This window comes from Solanum dulcamara, chromosome 10 (genome assembly GCF_947179165.1).
Source record: "Solanum dulcamara chromosome 10, daSolDulc1.2, whole genome shotgun sequence".
In the NCBI taxonomy this organism is placed as follows: domain Eukaryota; kingdom Viridiplantae; phylum Streptophyta; class Magnoliopsida; order Solanales; family Solanaceae; genus Solanum; species Solanum dulcamara.
In genome coordinates, this window is record NC_077246.1 from 63189282 (window position 1) to 63208228 (window position 18947).

Consider the following 18947-nt stretch of genomic DNA (forward strand, 5'->3'; position numbering starts at 1 on the left):
GGATTAATAAAAGGTAACCTCTTCTATTTTGGAGATTTGAATATGATATGCCATGATGTTGATATCTATGTGTATTTGATGAAATACTTGATATTCTGATTATGATTGCGGATTGTTTAATTTGAAATATTCCTCATTACTTGTGTGAGCATGTTGTTTGCATTGGTTCGGAAACACTCTGATGAGAGGAACATGATTATGAGGCCGAGGTCACTTCTAGTGAGGTTTTTTTTATGCCGAGGTCATTTCCGATGAGATGTTGTGACGCCAAGGTCATTTCCAGTGAAAGATCATGAGGTCGAGGTCATTTTTGGAAGAACTATGAGGCCGAGGTCATTTTCAGTGAGGGACTATGATGCCGAGGTCTTTACCGACGATTGCACACATGTATGATCATTGAGTGTGAATTCATATTTCTGCATATCCTGTGTGACAGATTGGATACTAGTATTTGACTTGTGTTTACTTGTGCACTAAGACTTTTGATATTAAGTTGTGATTTGAGAATTATTGAACTGTTTAGCGTGAACTATTAGGTTGGACTGATTTTCTGTGCAGGTTATAGTTATGAAGGTTCGGTTGAGTTGGAAAGGAGTTCGTGAATTCTAGTAGGTTTACTTAGTTTTGTTAGTTAGCTTGCTGGGTACCGTGTTGTTTGGTACTTAGCCCTTGCTTCTATACTTGTGTAGGTTCTGGCCCAGATCATAATTATTCTCTTTTCTAATTATCCGAGGCTTCTAGGAGATTGAGAGAGATAGTTATTGACATCCGGCGGACTCTCAGATTTTCTATACTTTTATGTTTTACTCTATTTGAGAGTTAAAAACATATTGAGACTTGTATTTTCATTTCAGTCTTGTTTTAGCTGCTTGTACATGTGACAACAAATCTTTGGAGGTTAATTTAGTTGAAAGACTTCCGCTTTTGTTTATTACTTGCCTATTTAAATTGTTTTTTGCTTTATTTTCGTAAATGTTGAATTTTTAGATTGACTTGTCTGATGGGAAAGGACAAGTGCCATCACACCCGAATTCGGTTCGTGACAAAATATATGTGTGTGTATGTTTAAGAGATTTTCTTTTCACAAGCAATTGACAATTTGATATAAGATTTCACTATTAACTAAGCACAGAAACATACTGGAAAACTCATATATATATTTGTGTGTGTTCAACACAATCTAAAAAACATGAATGTTCGACATAATATCATAAAACATATTCGACATGACGACATCTATCAAATCCTAAAAATTGAGAAACTAAAATTGTAGCATAGGTAGAAAGAACTACTTTGCACCAACAACAAAACAATAAAAATATAATCTTCGTTTCAGTTGGCTCCATAATTCTTCAACAACACATTCTTCAATCTTCAAATTCTTCATCTGTTCAAAGAACAATTTGAGGTGTCAATTAGTAACTTATAAGTTCGAAAGCATAAATCAATAATTTAATCACCAAAGAGCCAAATCTTAAACACAAGATTATTCCAAAAGAAAGCTATAAAAAAAAAACCAAAGGGGGAAATAAATGGAATATTAACCCAAGACAAGTTTCATCGATAGTAAGAGTTTGAAGGCCAAACATACCCTCGAGAAGGCTAGACTCTCCTACATTGATGTTATTAGGCATGACTCATGAGTACTATTTTATTAAACAAATGTACAATAAGTTAAGATGGGACTTTCCTAAAGTGGAGTGGTGAAAACTCATATGCAATAAAGATGGCTGTCCAAAATGTGTCCAGTATGAGGTGGAGGATGAAACAATCTATTCCAATGCACCTATTTCAAATCAGTGTGGAAAACACCGCTCTTATGGCGTGGAATTGATAGAGTTCCAATGGAATGACAACAAGAGACTGACTTAAGAAATAAAGATTAGATAATAAACATAGGAAAGCCAAAGAAAATATTGTTAAAGCATTATGAGGTTACTGAATAAATATAACTAAAGCAACATCAAGAGCAAAGTGAGCTGTTGTAGCAGAATCACCAAAATGAGGAGAGATTGCATAAAGTGGTTCAAGACTAATGCAACAAAGTACAAGTCTTTTCATCATAAGGTCCTTAGGGGTCATTTGGCGTGGTGGATAAGGCAAAATAATCTCGAGATAAATTTTTAGCACCCCTCAATAGCTTGTTTGGTTACAAAGTGTGGAATAACTTATTCCAAGATTAATAATTATGACTGGGATAAGTTATCCCTACTTATAGGTAAAATGCTAATTTCGGGATAACTTATCCCGGGATAAAAATATAAAATAACAAAAGTACCCCTTAAACCCTCTTTTATACATCACTTTTACATACATTTATATAAAAATAATTTTTAATACCATTTATAACAACATTCACAATCTTCACTATTTGCTATTTTATGATTATATAATTTTTCATTAAAAAATTACACTATATAAATATATTTTTTATTTATGAATATATAATACGTTGAATTTATTTAACTGATCGTTATGTTTATTTATATTTTGATTTCTCTTAAAATCTTCACTCCACTATTAAATTACATAATTTTTAATTAAATAGTCTTGTAATCACTTGAAAATTTGTATCTTATATATCCATTAAAATGAAGATAACTTTAATATTTTACAATATATGAGTGATATGTGCTTAAATAAAGTGACATCAGCGATAAAATCTCATTTATTTTAACAAACTTAAAGTGAAAGATTTATTTTTAAGCTAAATAAGATGGATGTTTTATATTTAAAAACACACGGAATAATTGTGAGAATGAACATAGAAAATTTATTAAGTTAAATAAAATGAAAATTATATTTTTAAGAATGAATAACTAAAACTTGCAAAGAACGTGTAAAAAACTAAATGAAATGAAGGGTATTTTTGTAAATAAACAACTTATTCTTAGAAATTATGTCATGCCTATTATTTGAATACAACAAACCAAACAATCAATAAAAAATTACCTTGGCATAACTTATCCCATCATAACTAATCCCAGCATAACTTATCCAGTATAACTAATTCCGTCATAACTTGTATTCAAACCAAACGATCCCTTCATGAAAAAACCAAGAAGATCAAATCTATGAAACAATTATTGTTCCTAAGTTCATAAAAAAATTATGAACACTTACTAAATTAGTGGAAAGAAGAGGAACGATTAAAATATCTCTAAGCAAAAATATGAATTTAGAAGTAGAGAGAGTATTGTATCCAGTGTAGGAGATAGGGAGTTGAGTATCATTACCGACAACTATGTGATCTAATCCATTATATGGAGTAACTGAGGTGTAATGGGACATATTTATAGTCATGTGAGAATAGACTCCAATATCTACATACCAACAAGCATCATCGAGAGAAGAAATTTTTCGTAAACAAACAAACATAACTAGGCCAGAGAAGGGTGGGGAAGGAATATGGCATATAGAACATTAATTTTAGAATAAATTATCAGTATTAGGATTAATATAGAGAACAAGTTGGAAGGAAGAAAAAAATACATCCTGAAGACTAGAAGGAAGAACTTTAAGTATACGGCAATAACAGATTTGAAAGCATTTCTCAAGAGCTCTAATGATAGATTTGGAAGTGCGGATAAAAGATTTTGCAAATGTTGCTGAAGACAAAATTGAAATTTGACTAAGAGAAGCTATGATGGCAGAATATAAAATGCAGAGAGGAAAAACATATGAGAAACTTCATGAGAGCTTGCAACGAGTACCAAAGGACATTGACCGTCTCCAACACTCAACATCATAAAGGCAGCCAAGTATCGACGTGGTCCTTGGGACAGGGCAAGTGTCAATTTAGTTTTTCTTTTTAGTTTCAGTTTTTGAAATCTACCTCCAACCCCGAACAAACATATTTGACTTTTTATTAGCTTAACAAATACTTTCTGAAAACGGTAACATGGGGCATAAAGTTGATCAACAGTGATACGAGCAATACACCATAGTTGAGAATATGGATCAGAAAAAACTAATGAACATAGAAAAGGAAATAGGTTAATAGAAAAAATAACAATCTGAAAAGAGCAGATCAATGAGAGATCAACATTTTCAAGTCTCAAAGAACAAGAAAATCAGGATCTGATTTTTTTGGTGAAGTAATTAAATTATATTAGAAAGGCATCAAGGAGATACAGACTTACAAGGAAAATAAAGAGCTACATCAAAACAAAATAAACAAGAATCTAGCTAAGAAAAAACCTATAAACAACTATTTATAGGAAAGAAAGTGTCAATTGAAGAGAGTAGATATAAACATTTAGCCTTGAAGGGTGCTACCTCTGCAATTTCTTTCTTTAAAGATTCCAAAAATAACTACTGGGATCATCTTTCATAACCTTTTCATAGCCTTGTTAACTCTCCAGTTTATCTAGCTAACAAAGGTATTTTTAATAGAAAAAGGCATATCCCATTGAAGACCAAATAGAGAGTGAGAAAAATTCCACAAGTTAATTTTTGTAGGGCAGTATTAAAAGACATGGTTAACAATTTATTATCCTTCCCACAGAAAAAGCATCCACTGATAAGGATGATCACTCATTTCCCAAATTTTAATGCAAACTCATCACTCTCTCAAGTTTCTCCTCTATGCATTAATCATCGATCACTAAGACATGAACACGTCAAATTTTGTTGTCTTTGTCAATGCTGAGTCCCACAAGGAGCATGTAGGATGGAAGGTTCGAACAGTGGTTCAGGTTATGCAATCCAATGGTGATAAAGTTATTGGAAAATTCACAGATAAAAAATAGCTAATTGTGAAAGGGATCAACCTAGCCTTCTTAAAACTTTTGTTGAAGTAATTGGTATTGTTGACACTATCCAGTCTATCCAATCATAAATTTGGATGAATTTTGGTGATACATTTGATATTAATAGCTATGACAAGTTAGCAGACTGACAAATGGTGATCATAAGTACTTGTTTATTTGAGAAATGACGATTGGATGTTATAAAAGAGGACATATATATTCTTGTTTCTATTGCTTTCACTGAGTTTCAATATATTATAATAGTTTGACTTTTGAAGTAATTTGAAAATTTTAGGTCTTCACCTTCGGTTTTAGGTAGTTCATCAAAAGTTTAGCTCTTTGCTCGATGGAAACTTGTTATTCTTCAAAAAAAAAAAAAAGAAGAAGAAGTTTATCTTGAGTTAGACATGACTTATGAATGACCGTCCATGTAAAATAGGAAACCTTTAAGGGTTGTCTGTTTTCCAGATATGTTTCCAGGGAAAAACATCAAGGATGTCATTCTGTGATACATAACACTTGGATTTTTAGCTAACACTGTTTTCTTTTTTTATAGTTATTATGACCACGTCGTATTCATTATTCATCCTACTAACAGCAACTATAATTATTATATTGAATCTGGTTCAACATCAAAAATAATTTTTCTTTCAAATAGACTTTTACTGTCATACTTTTCCTTAGGGTTGTAAGGAGGCTAATATTTCAAACTCCACTTAAAATGATGAGCTCTTCCTTGGACAAAGCAGATTTTGATCCTATTTATACTACTTATAATTAGCCAATTATATAAAGTAGAACTGTTCAAAAATACAGTTTTATTCACAAATATTTGTGTTTGTGGCTTACTAATGATTTCGTTCTGAGCAATCTAGGAGCACCCTTCATATTCTTTGATCTATAATTCCATACAAGAAACAAATATAGGCAAAATTAACATACAACAGCAGAAACGTATTCTAAACAAATAAAGGCATAAACAAGGAGGTACTGATACATCAAGAGCTGATACAAAATAATTATAAGGCAACATAGATGGAATTACACTTTTGAAGGGTGATAAAAAAAAATTCCTAAAATTTGTCAGATTAACAAATTTATTCAATAATTATCATTATTGGACTTCCTTTTATTGTCAATCAATGCTACTAATAGAAGTAGCACACATCAATAATTCTAGATGAATCATAAACCATAAAATTCAGAATTGAAAAAAATAGAATTTTTACAGAACAATTCATAGTCATAACAATATAAACTTTCATAGTCAAAATATAAATTTACAGAGAAGGAAACTCCAAAAATAATGTCCAGATATTACTACTCTCAGCAAACACCAGCAAAACTCAAGTTTGATTTGAAGTACGAAGAGAAAGCTGATTTCTGCAATAACAAAATAGATGTTGATTTCATTTTTAAAAAGCTTGAACAGAGTCCTACAACTTAAATATTGCTAACAAACCTGGATATCAGGAGACAATCCGACCATTATCTTTGTCTGTTTTATTGAATTTTCTCCAACAAATCAGTTTCCCAATTGAAACTGGTCTTTCTCGTTAAGAATTTAAGCCTTACTTGTCTGATGAGTTTCTTGTGGAGGTAATGGGGTAGTGGAGAGACAATGGACTCTTCCTTTTCGGATGGGTGTGGGCGTGTGTGGAGTGAGTATTCTAGGCGTAGCTATACTATCGCAGGGGTGGGTTAATAATTTTGACGCTCAGATCTGAATCATTCTTTATATGTGTAAAAGTCAACACTCGATAATTTATAATTATATGTTATATGTGTGATCAATTCTTAAGTGTGAAAAGTATATTGGATGCGAACTAAGGATTATAAGGGACTCCATGTCTATGAAGAGTTTTACAAATTAATACTAATCAATTGAAAGGCCTTAAAGTTTTCTTTCAACCGCTTTTGACCGTTCGTCAATCCAAATTGTGTGTCAAAAGTTATGCTCATTTTTCTGGATACTATGTCGTCTGCGCGAACCGTTCCGCGAAGTGGACGTCAATCGCGCGGCAAAGACAGTGTTACTGTTAAGGTTGCGTGAAGTACCGCGCGAACTAGCTTTCAGTTGGGCGATCACGCATGTTACTTCAGAGTTTTAAGTTTTCTTTTCACGCTCTAGGAGGGGTGTTTTTGTCTTTCTCTCATTCCACAACCCCAAACTATGATTATTAACTTTTCCCAAAAGCCAAAGTCAATCAATTTTCATTACTTCAACCCTCTCATTCTCAAAAAGAATTGCTACGCTTAAGAACTTCAGAAACACACCAAGGTTAGGGCTTATATTCAAGGTTTTTCTTCAAGATTCGTCATTAAAGTATGTAAGGCTAATCACAACGTTGGATTGAATTCATCCACGTGCCCTATATCTAATTCTATCGATTGTTGAGAATGAGTTGAGTCTAACCTAATTTCTTGAATTTCGAATGAGTTAATTCTTCTTCTATTGAGTTTCGTATAATTATGTATTGAGATTAGTGTTGTTTTCTATCTCTCAATTGATTGAAATTATTGTTCATGACTACTTTCCCATGGACCCTAATTGATTTGATAATCATGATTTTTACATTCATATTTTTGAGTAAAGATGATGACTTTTAGATAGATAGATAGATAGCGAGAGAGAGAGAGAGAGAGAGAGAGAGTCTAAATGAGTATGAGGGTCGAACATGTTAGATTGAAATTGAGAAAGAGTTTTAACGAGATGTGAATGATTTTAAAAGCACATTTTGCTGAAAGAATTTGATGATTTGAGCATGAACATTGATTTTAAATGAGTTTGAGTTTTCATATGAATTGAGTTCTTGAGTCATTCATGATTTTATTGAGTCTTAAAGCATGATTTATGAACGTCTTAAATAAGCATAAGTCGAGCATGAGCTGAGTATGAGAAGTCTTTAAATGTTGTCATAAATGCATATCTAAACTACTCTTGAAAGATGTTATTTGGATCAATTGGATAGTATGATTGGTTGAGAGATGTGATAGTCTTGATGAAACTTGATAGTCCCTTATATCTTCACAATTGAATCCAATTGAATGATCTCAACTAAATGTTGTGATAAATGATTGTCCATACTACTCTTAAAAAAATGACTAGGAATGATTTGATAATTGATTGGTTGAAAGGATTGATTGGATAGAACTGATGAACTAATAAGAGTCCATATGAGACTTATTGATTGGTTTGATTGGATTTGATTGTCTTATGAGCATTGAGTCTTGGTAGGAGTATCGAGAACCAAATTGGGTAAGAGTAAGTAACAACTCTAACTCAATAACTACATCGTCAAACGTAGGAGATGATTGAACCATTAAGTAGGATATTTTCTTATTTTATTGTCCTGACATGATATGACTTGATTGATTGTAGGATCTGGATTGGTTGATTTGTTCTTTACCCTGGAAAGGTATTGAATGGACGTGGAAACAACGCTGGCTTGTTGTAATATCACTGGATCATAAGTGATGGTTATCGGATAAGAGAAACTCCCAGATAGATCTTGATAGTACGTTAAATGATTGGTTCGATTGACATAAGATTGTTCCTGTCTAAATCATATTTAATTTAGACTTGTGATATCTTGATGGTTATTATTTTTCTGCTGTTTTACATACTCGTATATTCCATGTACTGACACTATTTGGCCTGCATCATTTCATGATGTAGATACATATGTTAGGGATTGTCAATAGGTGTATCATTGAGGATCATTTTACTTACAATTATTGGTGAGTCCTCCCTGCATTCGGAGGATACCATTTATGTTTTCCTTCTTTGGAGTTTAGTAGTTTCTATCTCTTTGAGATAGCCATGAACTTGTCATTGATACAATCTAGTTGAATAGGATAGAGGCTCCATACACTAGACAATGATAGATTTGGAGTTGATGTTTCAATTCCTTGGATTTGTTTCCTTTGAAACTATTATCCTTTGAGTTGATTTGGACTATTATGCTTAAATTTATTCTTCTGATATGGAATGATTTAGATTGTTGATTGAGATAGCCTACTAAGATGTATTTTTCTATCAAAATTAGTCTTCCACTGAGTAAGTGAATATGTGATTAGGCCAAGTGGTTCGCTTGGGAGCCAGTACTGATTTTTGAATGCCGACCACGTCTAGGGTACCCTCCCGGAGCGTGACAGGTGTGGTGGAAGATTAGTTTTCTTTTGGAGGGGTGGGGTAATCTAATTTTTTGAAATAAATTAGGGAAATTAATGATTCTGTGAAGTAAAAGTGGAAAGTAAAAATATGTGTTTTTTTATCATTAACGACTGGGTATTGATTTTTTAAAAGTTTGAATATTATCCCCTCGTTAATATTAAATTAAAATTGCCTTTTAACAACTGAAAAATATTAACGCAATAAATACACTTTTAACGACTGAATTTATATTCTTTCGTTAAGAATTGGTCGTTAAAAACTTTAATTTCTTGTTGTGCATGTATCTCGTAATACATTAATCTACTAGTTTATGAACTAAATTAAATATAATGTGAACAAATTAAATAAAGTGAACAATTTTATTTTTCCAACATCCCCCCTTAATCTTGGTTCTCTACTCCAAGAGCCATTTACACTTTCTGGAAAATATCAATCTTCAACGGCATGGTAAAAATGTCCTCAACTTGATTTTGAGATTTCACAAACCCAAGCTCTACCTCCTTCTCCGATATGCAATCTATAATGAAATGATACTTAGTATCAATATATTTGCTCCTTTCATGAAACGTCGGGTTCTTGGCCAACGCAATGGCTGATTTGTTATCAATACAAATCTTAGTTGCATCTTTTTGTGGTTGGTGAAGTTCTTTCAACAAGCTGCTTAGCCAAATTGCATGACAAACACAAGAAGTTGCTACATACTCTACTTCACAATTTGACTAAGTCACAATTGGTGGCTTCTTCAAATTTCATGTAAATGCAGAATTTTCAAAAAGAAAAACAAACCTGATAGTACTTTTCCGGTCATCAACATCACTAGCCTAATAAGTATCACAATAGCCAACAAGCTTGAAGTCCTCGGAAATTGAATAGAAAATTTCATAATCAAGTGTACCTCTGATGTATCGGAGTATTCTTTCGACTGCTTTTAAATAAGCTATTGTTGGAGTTTTTATAAAGCGACAGACAAGCTTAACACCAAAAAAATATCGAATCTCGTACAAGTTAAATATCTTAAACTTTCAGCAAGACTCTTGAAATATGTGGGATTGATATTTTCTCCATCTTCACGCATGGACAACTTTATTCCACGATCCACGACAGTGCTAACAGGCTTGCAATTCTTCATCTCAAATTTCTTGAGAATCTCCTTGAGAAATGAAGATGGAATCATTCTTCTGTGCAGTTTAATGCCAAGATAGTATGACATTAGGCCAATGTCTGTCATCTCAAATTCTCTTGTCATGATTTCTTGAATTCTTCAAACATCTTTGAATTATTTTCTGTCAAGATCAAATCATCCACATACAAATAAAAAAGTAATTTTTCACCATCTTCATTAATTTTTTACATAAAGTGCATGCTCACGTGGACACTTTAAAAAATTATTTTCTTGAAAATATCTATCAATTCTACAATTCCAAGCCTGTGGAGCTTGTTTCAACCCTTAAAGAGTCTTCTTCAATTTCAACACTTAATCTTCATCTCTTTCAACCTTATAGATCAAAAGTTGATTAATATATACTTCTTCCTCCAAAATCTCATTCACGAAAGTCGACTATTCATTTGATAGATTTTTCACTGATTCTGAGTTGTCAAAGAAATAATCAAGCGAATTGTCTCCAAATGAGCAACTGGTGAAAACAACTCATTATAATCAATACCGACATTTTTCTAGTACCCCTTTGCAACCAATCTTGTTTTGTACCTCACTACATTTACTTTGAAATTTTTCTTTAGCTTGTAAATCCATTTCACTACAATGGTGCTTTTTCTTTTTGAAAGTTTTGTCAACTCCCAAGTGTCATTCTTCTTGATTGCCCTGATTTCATCATCTATTGCATCTCTTCATTTTGTATTACCGGCAGCATCTTCATACCTATAGTGATCCTAAAGGTCATTTTTGGAAATTTTCATCAAATAATTATTTTATCCCTTTTGATAGTTGTTTCGAGTTATTTTTATGAGTGCTTGGTGTTAGTTTGGATTTTTTTTAGAGTTTTAGAAGTTTTTGAATTTTGAAGGTCTAAGTTGTGGAAAAGTGGTATTTAAGACCAATTGGAGATACGAGTCTCAAAATGAAATTTCATCACTTCTATTAGCTCCGAAATATGGAATTTGGTCTAGGAAAGTTGTCTTTTCTAATTTTGGAGTTGTTTTGGGGATTTGAGGTCTTAACTGAAAATTAGAATTATTTTCTGCCAAGGTTAGACTTTGATCAACATTCAAAGTTTGGATGCTCGGAATAGATTTTCGATAATTGTATTGGATTCAGTTGGTATTTTTAGGCATAGAAAGAGTTTCAGTGTATTTTTCAGGAACTTTGAGGGTGTTTTGGTCTTTTTGAGTCCTAAACTACTTTGGTGGTGACTAAACGAATTTTGGATCAAGGAGATCTCGAATTCAAATTTCAAAGATTCCATTGAGTCTAGAACATCGAATTTAGTGGGGTAGCATGTATGGTTCGTGTGCACGAGCTTTCGAATAAATCCCGAGGGTCCTTTCAGTGAATTTTATTTTATGTGAAGTTGATGAATTCTGTCACAGACCATCTCTCCTTCGTGTTCGTGCCTCCCTATCAGCGTTATCAATGTCACAGAGGATTAGCTTAGTGACTTCTGCGTTCGCTGAGGGTTGGCCGAGTTTGCGGAGAAGTGGAGTCTGGCAATCTTAGCCTTCACAGAGGGTTGGCCGCATTCGCAGAAGATTCAAGGTTTCTCTCCGCTTTAGCGGAGATAAGAGCCGCTTCATGAAGAAGAAATTAAGGCCTGAACAGTAGACATTTCCCAAAGATGGGAACTAGGCTATTTTCACCATATTTGAGTTTTGGAAACTCGGTAGAGGAAATTTCTTATGGTTTTTTTGAGGCAAATCGATTGGGTAAGTTATTTTTGTCTATAATCTTCATTAATCATCAATTATAAGTTAATTTTGGATTTTAATTCATGACTTTAAACCCTAAATTTTGAGATTTTTTCAAGAACCCAAGTTTTTCCTAAATTGATGATTATGAGTTGATTATAAACACATTTTCAAAATGGGTTTTACTAATAGATTCTAGTATCATAGAACGGAAACGGAAAGAGGACTAGCAACTCAACATGAATGCAATAACACATCAAAATGCATAGAACATGGGATTTTCAAATTTAGCATAAAACATGACCTTTAAAAATCAACTTCATGAACATGCATGCATATGGAAGGATGTGAGAATGACTAGAACTCAAAAATTCGTAAGGATAGACATGAGAAGCTAACACTTCAACTAGCATGGAAACTCAAACACTTAGATTATCAAGTCAATCATGGCACAACGAATACAAAACCAATCCATACCAACCATTATCATGACTAAAGGAAACCCATAACATATATGATAAAGCAGCCCGAGCCATCTCACTTTCTCTTATAGTAGCCATTAGACAATCCCTCATCTTATGCCCCATATCACCACACTTGCAGCAACCCTCCTTACCGGCCATACATTCTCCTTGGTGAGTCCTACCACACTTCTCACAAGGGGGAAAAGAACATTCTTCCTTATTAGGACTAGACACTAGGGCATTAGAAAAATATAAACCATTATCGGTCCTCTCCCTTTTGAAGTCCCTAGATTTATCACTTAGCTTTTCATCTTCTATTTGTTCTGTATATGTCATGAGTCAGGAGATGTCTATCTCCTTGACCAACATGGTCGTCTTGCGTTCTTTGGACATCAAAATAGAAATAACGGAGATGAATTTGTTCATTCTTGCCTTTGGGTCGAAAACCATGAAAGGAGCATACTTAGACAATTTGATATATTTGAGGACACACTCTCTTACACTATACTCCCTTGGCAAAAATTGATGAACTCTTGAATGTTTGCCTCCCTTAGCTCCAAAGGAATGAAGCTGTCTAAGAAGGCACGCTTGAACTCTTCCCACTCTATGGGTTCCATACCTTCACCCCTCTCAACCACTCATTGTACATACCAAACTCTTGCTACACCCTTTAGTTGATAGGACACTAGCTCGGCCTTTTCATTTGGAGGCACTCCCATAATTGCCACAATTCGATAACTTCCTCAATAAACTCCATTGGGTCCTCGTCTACCTTGGAACAATCAAATTCGGGTGGATTCATCCTATTGAAGTTCCAAATCCTAGTAGTCGGGGTAGGCACTTGAGGCGAAGGAGGAGCAACGCCTTGATTATCTTGATTGGCTATGGCTTGGGCCAAAAAAGTGATGACATTTTGGAACTCTGCATATGTAACTCTCTCATCATGTGGAGCCTCAGAAACTTGAGGAGCTTGGTCCTCATAAGCATCTATTGCTCTAGAGGGAGGTACTCTTCCTCGAGGTATTATCTTCATAGGTAATGACAATGAATAACAAGCATAATTAAGGGGAAAGAGGGACTATGAGAAATATCATAAAAAAGCACAATAATATCCAAGATTCATCATACATATGTCCAAGATGCCCAAAAATACATCTAATCTTAGACTTGATAGGGGCTAATACATGTCCCTAACTCACCCTCAAATAAAGTGACCATAAAGTACCATAATAGATGTCTAAAGGTCTCAACATAGCATAAACTAGAAAATAAAAAGAGTATTATTTTCAAAACATAGAAACTCACCCAAAAGTAGCCTTCAAGCAATCCCAATTAGCCACATAGAAGAGAACAAAAAGGAGCACTGGTCACTACATAGTGATATCATGTAGGAAAAATAGTATGCATTTGTACTTTGAATGTACTAAGTATGTGAGCAATGCAATGCATGACATCATAATATGCAATTGACCAAGTTAGAAAACATACTAAGTAAATCATTAAAGCATGATAGAAATTCATGAACAACCTCAATGCAATTTGGAAACAATAATAGAGTCACTTGAAAATATAAACACTATAGTAATAATCATAAGTCAATGTAAAGAGTCATTTGTCTTATATAATGTCATGAGACATAATGAGAATCGTAATCATACTAAGAGTCATGAGTCATAGAAGAATATATACAATAAACCTTTGTGAGGAAAACTTTCAACCTTGGGAGATCATGGACATGTCTGAGAGATATTAGTAGTCATATTAAGAAATACCTTAAACATTATGAGAGAGACTTTTTACCTTTTGAGAGAACAACCATTAACCGACATAAACCATGTAAGCTATAACATCGAGTTTCGATGTTACCCCTATATCAGAAGAGGGGGAGACTACTTGCCAAGGTAGACTTTATCATTTCTAAGTGGATCCACTAAGCTACATGAAGGATCGAGACTCAACTACGGGTGACCCTTAAGGAATTGAGCCTCTACTATGGGTGATCCTTTATCCTACATGGCACGTAGTTATGGAATAATGGGATCTTACTATGAGTCTCTTGCCTCATTTATGGGAGAGGGTACATATCCCAAGGTCCACTCGGTTCTAAATAAGCTCTCAACGGAATAGATAAAACATAAGACATGAAGTCAACATCATGTGCGAGAGGCCATATCTACTACCGGACCACTATTTATGAAAAAAAATCATAGAATAGCTCCTTGAAACCTTTAGTGATTCAAGTATGCAGGAATTGTCCTTATTAAATATAGAATCCATTAGCTTAGGTGAGAAAACTTCCCAACAACATTCATTCTTTCATTGAAAAGACACCCATAATCATAGTCATTAACTTTCATAAATATTTAACTGAATCCCATAACCTTCAAGTCATGCTTTAGTGAAAATAGAGTAAAACTAGGTGGGTTCAAATCAATTCAACCTTCAAACATGTATGTAAATGAAATTGTGCATAAACACTATGAAATTCATCAATTAAAATCATGCTTTAAACAACCACCATGAATTTCAAGAACCTTTAAGGAGGTAAGTAGAGAAAGTTCTTGCAAACCATCAATTCATACATTTGAAGTCAATTTGTACCAAAGTAGACCAATAATCATTAGTTTAATCATAATTCATGCTATTTAGTAGAAATTAGAATGACCTATAAGTAAATCTTACTTGAAAACAAGAGGTTTGATTAAAATGGTTTTGGACTCCATGGGTGAAAGAACCCATGGATAAAGACCCACATACCTTAGAGTAAATGTTGAAGAGAGATTGAAGAAGTCTCGAGGAACTTGAAGTAATCTTGATGCTTGGTTTTTAATGTGGAGCCTTGAAATTCTTTTGATTTAGAAGAATTTTGTAGGAGGGGGAATGAAATCTAGGAATTTAGATAGGCAAAAGAGTGAAAAATAGCCCCAAAATACATTCAAGTTTGACTACATATATTCAGGAAATTGTCCAAGATGCCCTTAATTAAAATTGTAAATTTTCTCTAAAATTTAAACTATCTGGGAACAAGTCCGTGATACGGAGATGTTCCCCATAGTTTATTTTTTAAAGTTCAATTTTTCCCAAATTTGAGCTTGATTCAAGTTCGAACAAATTTACACTATCCAAGAACAGAAGAACGATACGCCTAGGTCACAAAATTCACTGATTTGGGCATTTCTTGAAAAATTTATCTTGCAAAATATGAGTCCAAAAAATCCTATGAAGCTATTTCCCCCCTATTTTACAATACTATAACACATTCCAACCTTCAAAATACCTGAAACCTTACACTTCTACACTTGTGTAGGTTGTGAGCCCGGACCTGTATGACTTCTAGTTTTTCTACCTTATTCGAGGCTACAACTTTGAGTTTTTGAGGTAGCTTTTGCATCCATCCAACAGACACCTATTACTTTTTTGTTATGTTTTAGTTCTATTATAGAGACAAAAACATTGTTACTGTATTTCTTTTCTTATTTTTGTATGACATTAACGAGTTGTACATGTGACAACCAGTTCTAGAGAATTTTTGAGATTATTTACCCATTTTTGTCTTAAATTATGTATAATATTATCTTTTTCTTCCATATTTACTTTTTATTGAATTTTAGGCTGACTTGTCTTGGTGGGTTGAAATGAATTCCATCAAACTCGGATTTAGGTCATGACAAAATGATATTAGAGCCCAGAGTTGTCTCACATGTGTACAAGTCAAGCTTAAGTAGAATCACGAGGATCGATACATAGACATATGTACTTATCTTCAGAATGCTATGAAGACTGTTAAGAAAGATCTTCACTTCTTGATTCTCTATCGTACTTCCTTGGTTCAATCTAATTCCTATTTCTTTACTATTTTCTCTCACTTATAGTAATAACTCATGCTTGGTTCCACGTGCAAGCAGTTGAGATATCATCACATAGTTTTAGTGTAAAAATATAATATTGAGGCAGAAGTGATAAACTTATGAAAGGAATATGAGGGAAAACTTGAAATGTTCTATGGTTTGAAGAGATTAAGTAAGTTTATGGTTCAACGATGCATCTTGAGCATATTAGTATAATAAGGATGAACATTAGTTTGAGGGACCTTATGAATGTCTTCTCTTTTTTGGTCAGTAAGTTAGTTGTGGGGCTTATATGATAGCTGAAGTGGTTCGACAATTGGAAATGGTATAATTAAAGGAATAACTATGTAATGATCACTGTAACTTTGGACACTGCAATTAGTAAAGTTATCCTAACAAGAATATGTTTCTTTGTGCATGGTGAGAAGGATGTTACGCCAACAGGGATCAGAATTTCTATTGCGGTTTCATAAAATGGGTGTATATCAAGAAGGGTTATAATAGGATTACTACCATGGTACTATGTTTAATTGGTTAGAGTTATGGACCGTGCTACTTCTATTATCAATATGTCCTACGAAAGGGTGCATTTCACTTTTGGCCGGAGGCTGAACGATTTTCGTAATGTGTTGTAGTTACTTATGGAGCAAAAAGGTATGGGCTATCATAGTACAAACTTTTCAGTGGGTATGATGTGTTCTAGTGATATATGAAAGTGGAGACATTAGTTATCAAGTGTGAATGATAGCTACTTAAAGAGCAATGGTTATGAAGTGTGAATAATTGCTACTTAAAGAGTTATCAATTATTTCACCTACTCGAGTAATGAAGTTTGATGTTGTATTCATATTTGTGAAACCAACTGGTTGTTACTATAGACGCTTGAGTTAGGCATTGTTTATGAGGAAAATTATACTGGTGGATCTTTGGTAAGGTATTAATATATTTAGATGGTGAAGTGTATTTTGAGGATCTAATTAGGGACTGGTGATTTTATTATGAGCCAAAAGGAGTGGACTAATATTGAAATGATAATCTTACAGGTAAAGAAAATTCCAATAATTGTACCTGTGGGAAGACAAGTGAGTGCACCAGCGAGAAAGTACCTACGAAAATTAGTTAATTCACAGGATTAGATTGTATAATGAGTTTAAGGTATCACGTTGATTATAAGGTTAACTTCCTAATGATGATAACGGTTGTTGAGCACGGTAATAAGTGTTTGGGATGGACTATGATTAGGATGGAATTATGTGGTAATGGTTTTTGATTAAAGGGATCCAGTATGGTATTGATAACTTGCGGATATCTAAGGTTAGGGTTGCTATTACTTGATGAGTAGCTTAATTATATGGAAAGTTGTATGATCTGTTGGAAACTACTCGAGTAGAATTAAAAAGAATTTCAACCTATAATTGAAGATTTAGTGGGATGTAGTTTGGCTTTTGGAATGAGGCAAGAGCAAGAATACTTATTCTGATTCCAAACTTCAAAGATTTAACTTTAGGGATGTTGGAGAGTTGTGTTTGAAAACACGCTACATCATCCGTCTCGCTCTTTTTATAATAATAGTATATAGCGTTCATTAGTCTGGTTAAGTATGCTTCAAGAGTAAAGTCTATGGACATTCGTCTTTAGTGTTATGAAAACTTCTATAGTGGTTTCAAGATTGATAACTGGCATGGTTTGGATTTCTAATAAGGGACATGGTAAGATCAATTGATGGGTTCTTAATGATAAGCTAAGATATGTGATTTCATAAAATCTTTAAGGTAGGGGCTAATGTCGACTTATAAGGTGATTGGTTTACTTGGTTAGAATTAAAATTCAGGTTTTGCATTGTATGTCTACATTCGTGGTAGTGGATTTTTTCAGGGTATAGATGGCAAGGTAAGAAATGATTTACTGTCTCAATTGTTGAACATTTGCAAGGACTAACGCGTGGTCTGGATTGTAGTGTTTATTACTTTTGATTATGAAAGATCTTGATGAAGTCTTCAGTTGAGGAGCTTGGTTTAAAATAGAGGATAACATATTTTGGATTCTTGGCCAAGAAATAATAATGATAAATAAGTTAAGAAAAGGAACAAGAGTCTAGTGCATCAAACAGTTCAAGCATTTAGGATTGGGTCATTAATACGAGTTAAGAATTTGGACGTCCTAGCAACATTGTGCAATGGATACAAGTTAAGAAATGTGAAGATATAAGACATCACGTATACATCCTTAGTTCAAGTTGGGTCGGATTGGTCAAACTATGGTTGGGGACCTATGGGTACACTGTAGAAAGGGCTTATAGTTCTACATGGTTATTGAAAATTTTAAGCAGGAATGATGCTTTACATATACACTTGATGGTAAATAGAGGTTATGTTCCCATAATATACATAATTATTGGGGTGATCAAGAATTCCTCTAAGTTTTGGCATGAGGTATAAGATGGTTTGAATGGTAATTGAACTGGGTAAATGAAAGGTTGCATGGAGTTGATACTAGGCATGATGCAGTAGTTTTATCCCAATGGGAAAGTACTATAAGCTTTGGAATTTGAATTATCAGTATGTAGTGGGACCCTACCTATCATGGAATGCTCAAATAGAAGGAGAAATAGTCATAGTAAAATTTTGGAGACAACAATGTGTTTCAAAGAAGACCTTGATACTAGTGAAGGTTTGAGACCATAGTAAATGTAAGATCTCAAAAGTTGAAAATTCCTAAAACGAGGATCAAAAGATGAATTTTCTGAAAAATACAACTTTTGGTACAAGGTGATGACCATGAAGGCCCTCACGGGTCGTATTCAACACCACAGTTCGTGGTGTGCCATTGTGATGATGATTCAGAA

General features: G+C 33.7%; 1 long non-coding RNA gene across 2 annotated transcripts; it reads right to left on the reverse strand.

Annotated features, from left to right (window-relative positions):
* Positions 1–1137: 1137 nt before the first annotated feature.
* LOC129870656 (uncharacterized) lies at positions 1138–6462 on the reverse strand. Of its 2 annotated transcripts, XR_008762111.1 has the most exons (4): positions 6214–6462; positions 6073–6134; positions 2953–3044; positions 1138–1387 (listed from the first exon to the last, which is right to left on the reverse strand). It is a non-coding gene; the product is annotated as an uncharacterized LOC129870656 (long non-coding RNA). The 2 variants fall into 2 exon arrangements; XR_008762110.1 differs by lacking the exon at positions 6073–6134 and having other exon boundaries at positions 6214–6461.
* Positions 6463–18947: the final 12485 nt, after the last annotated feature.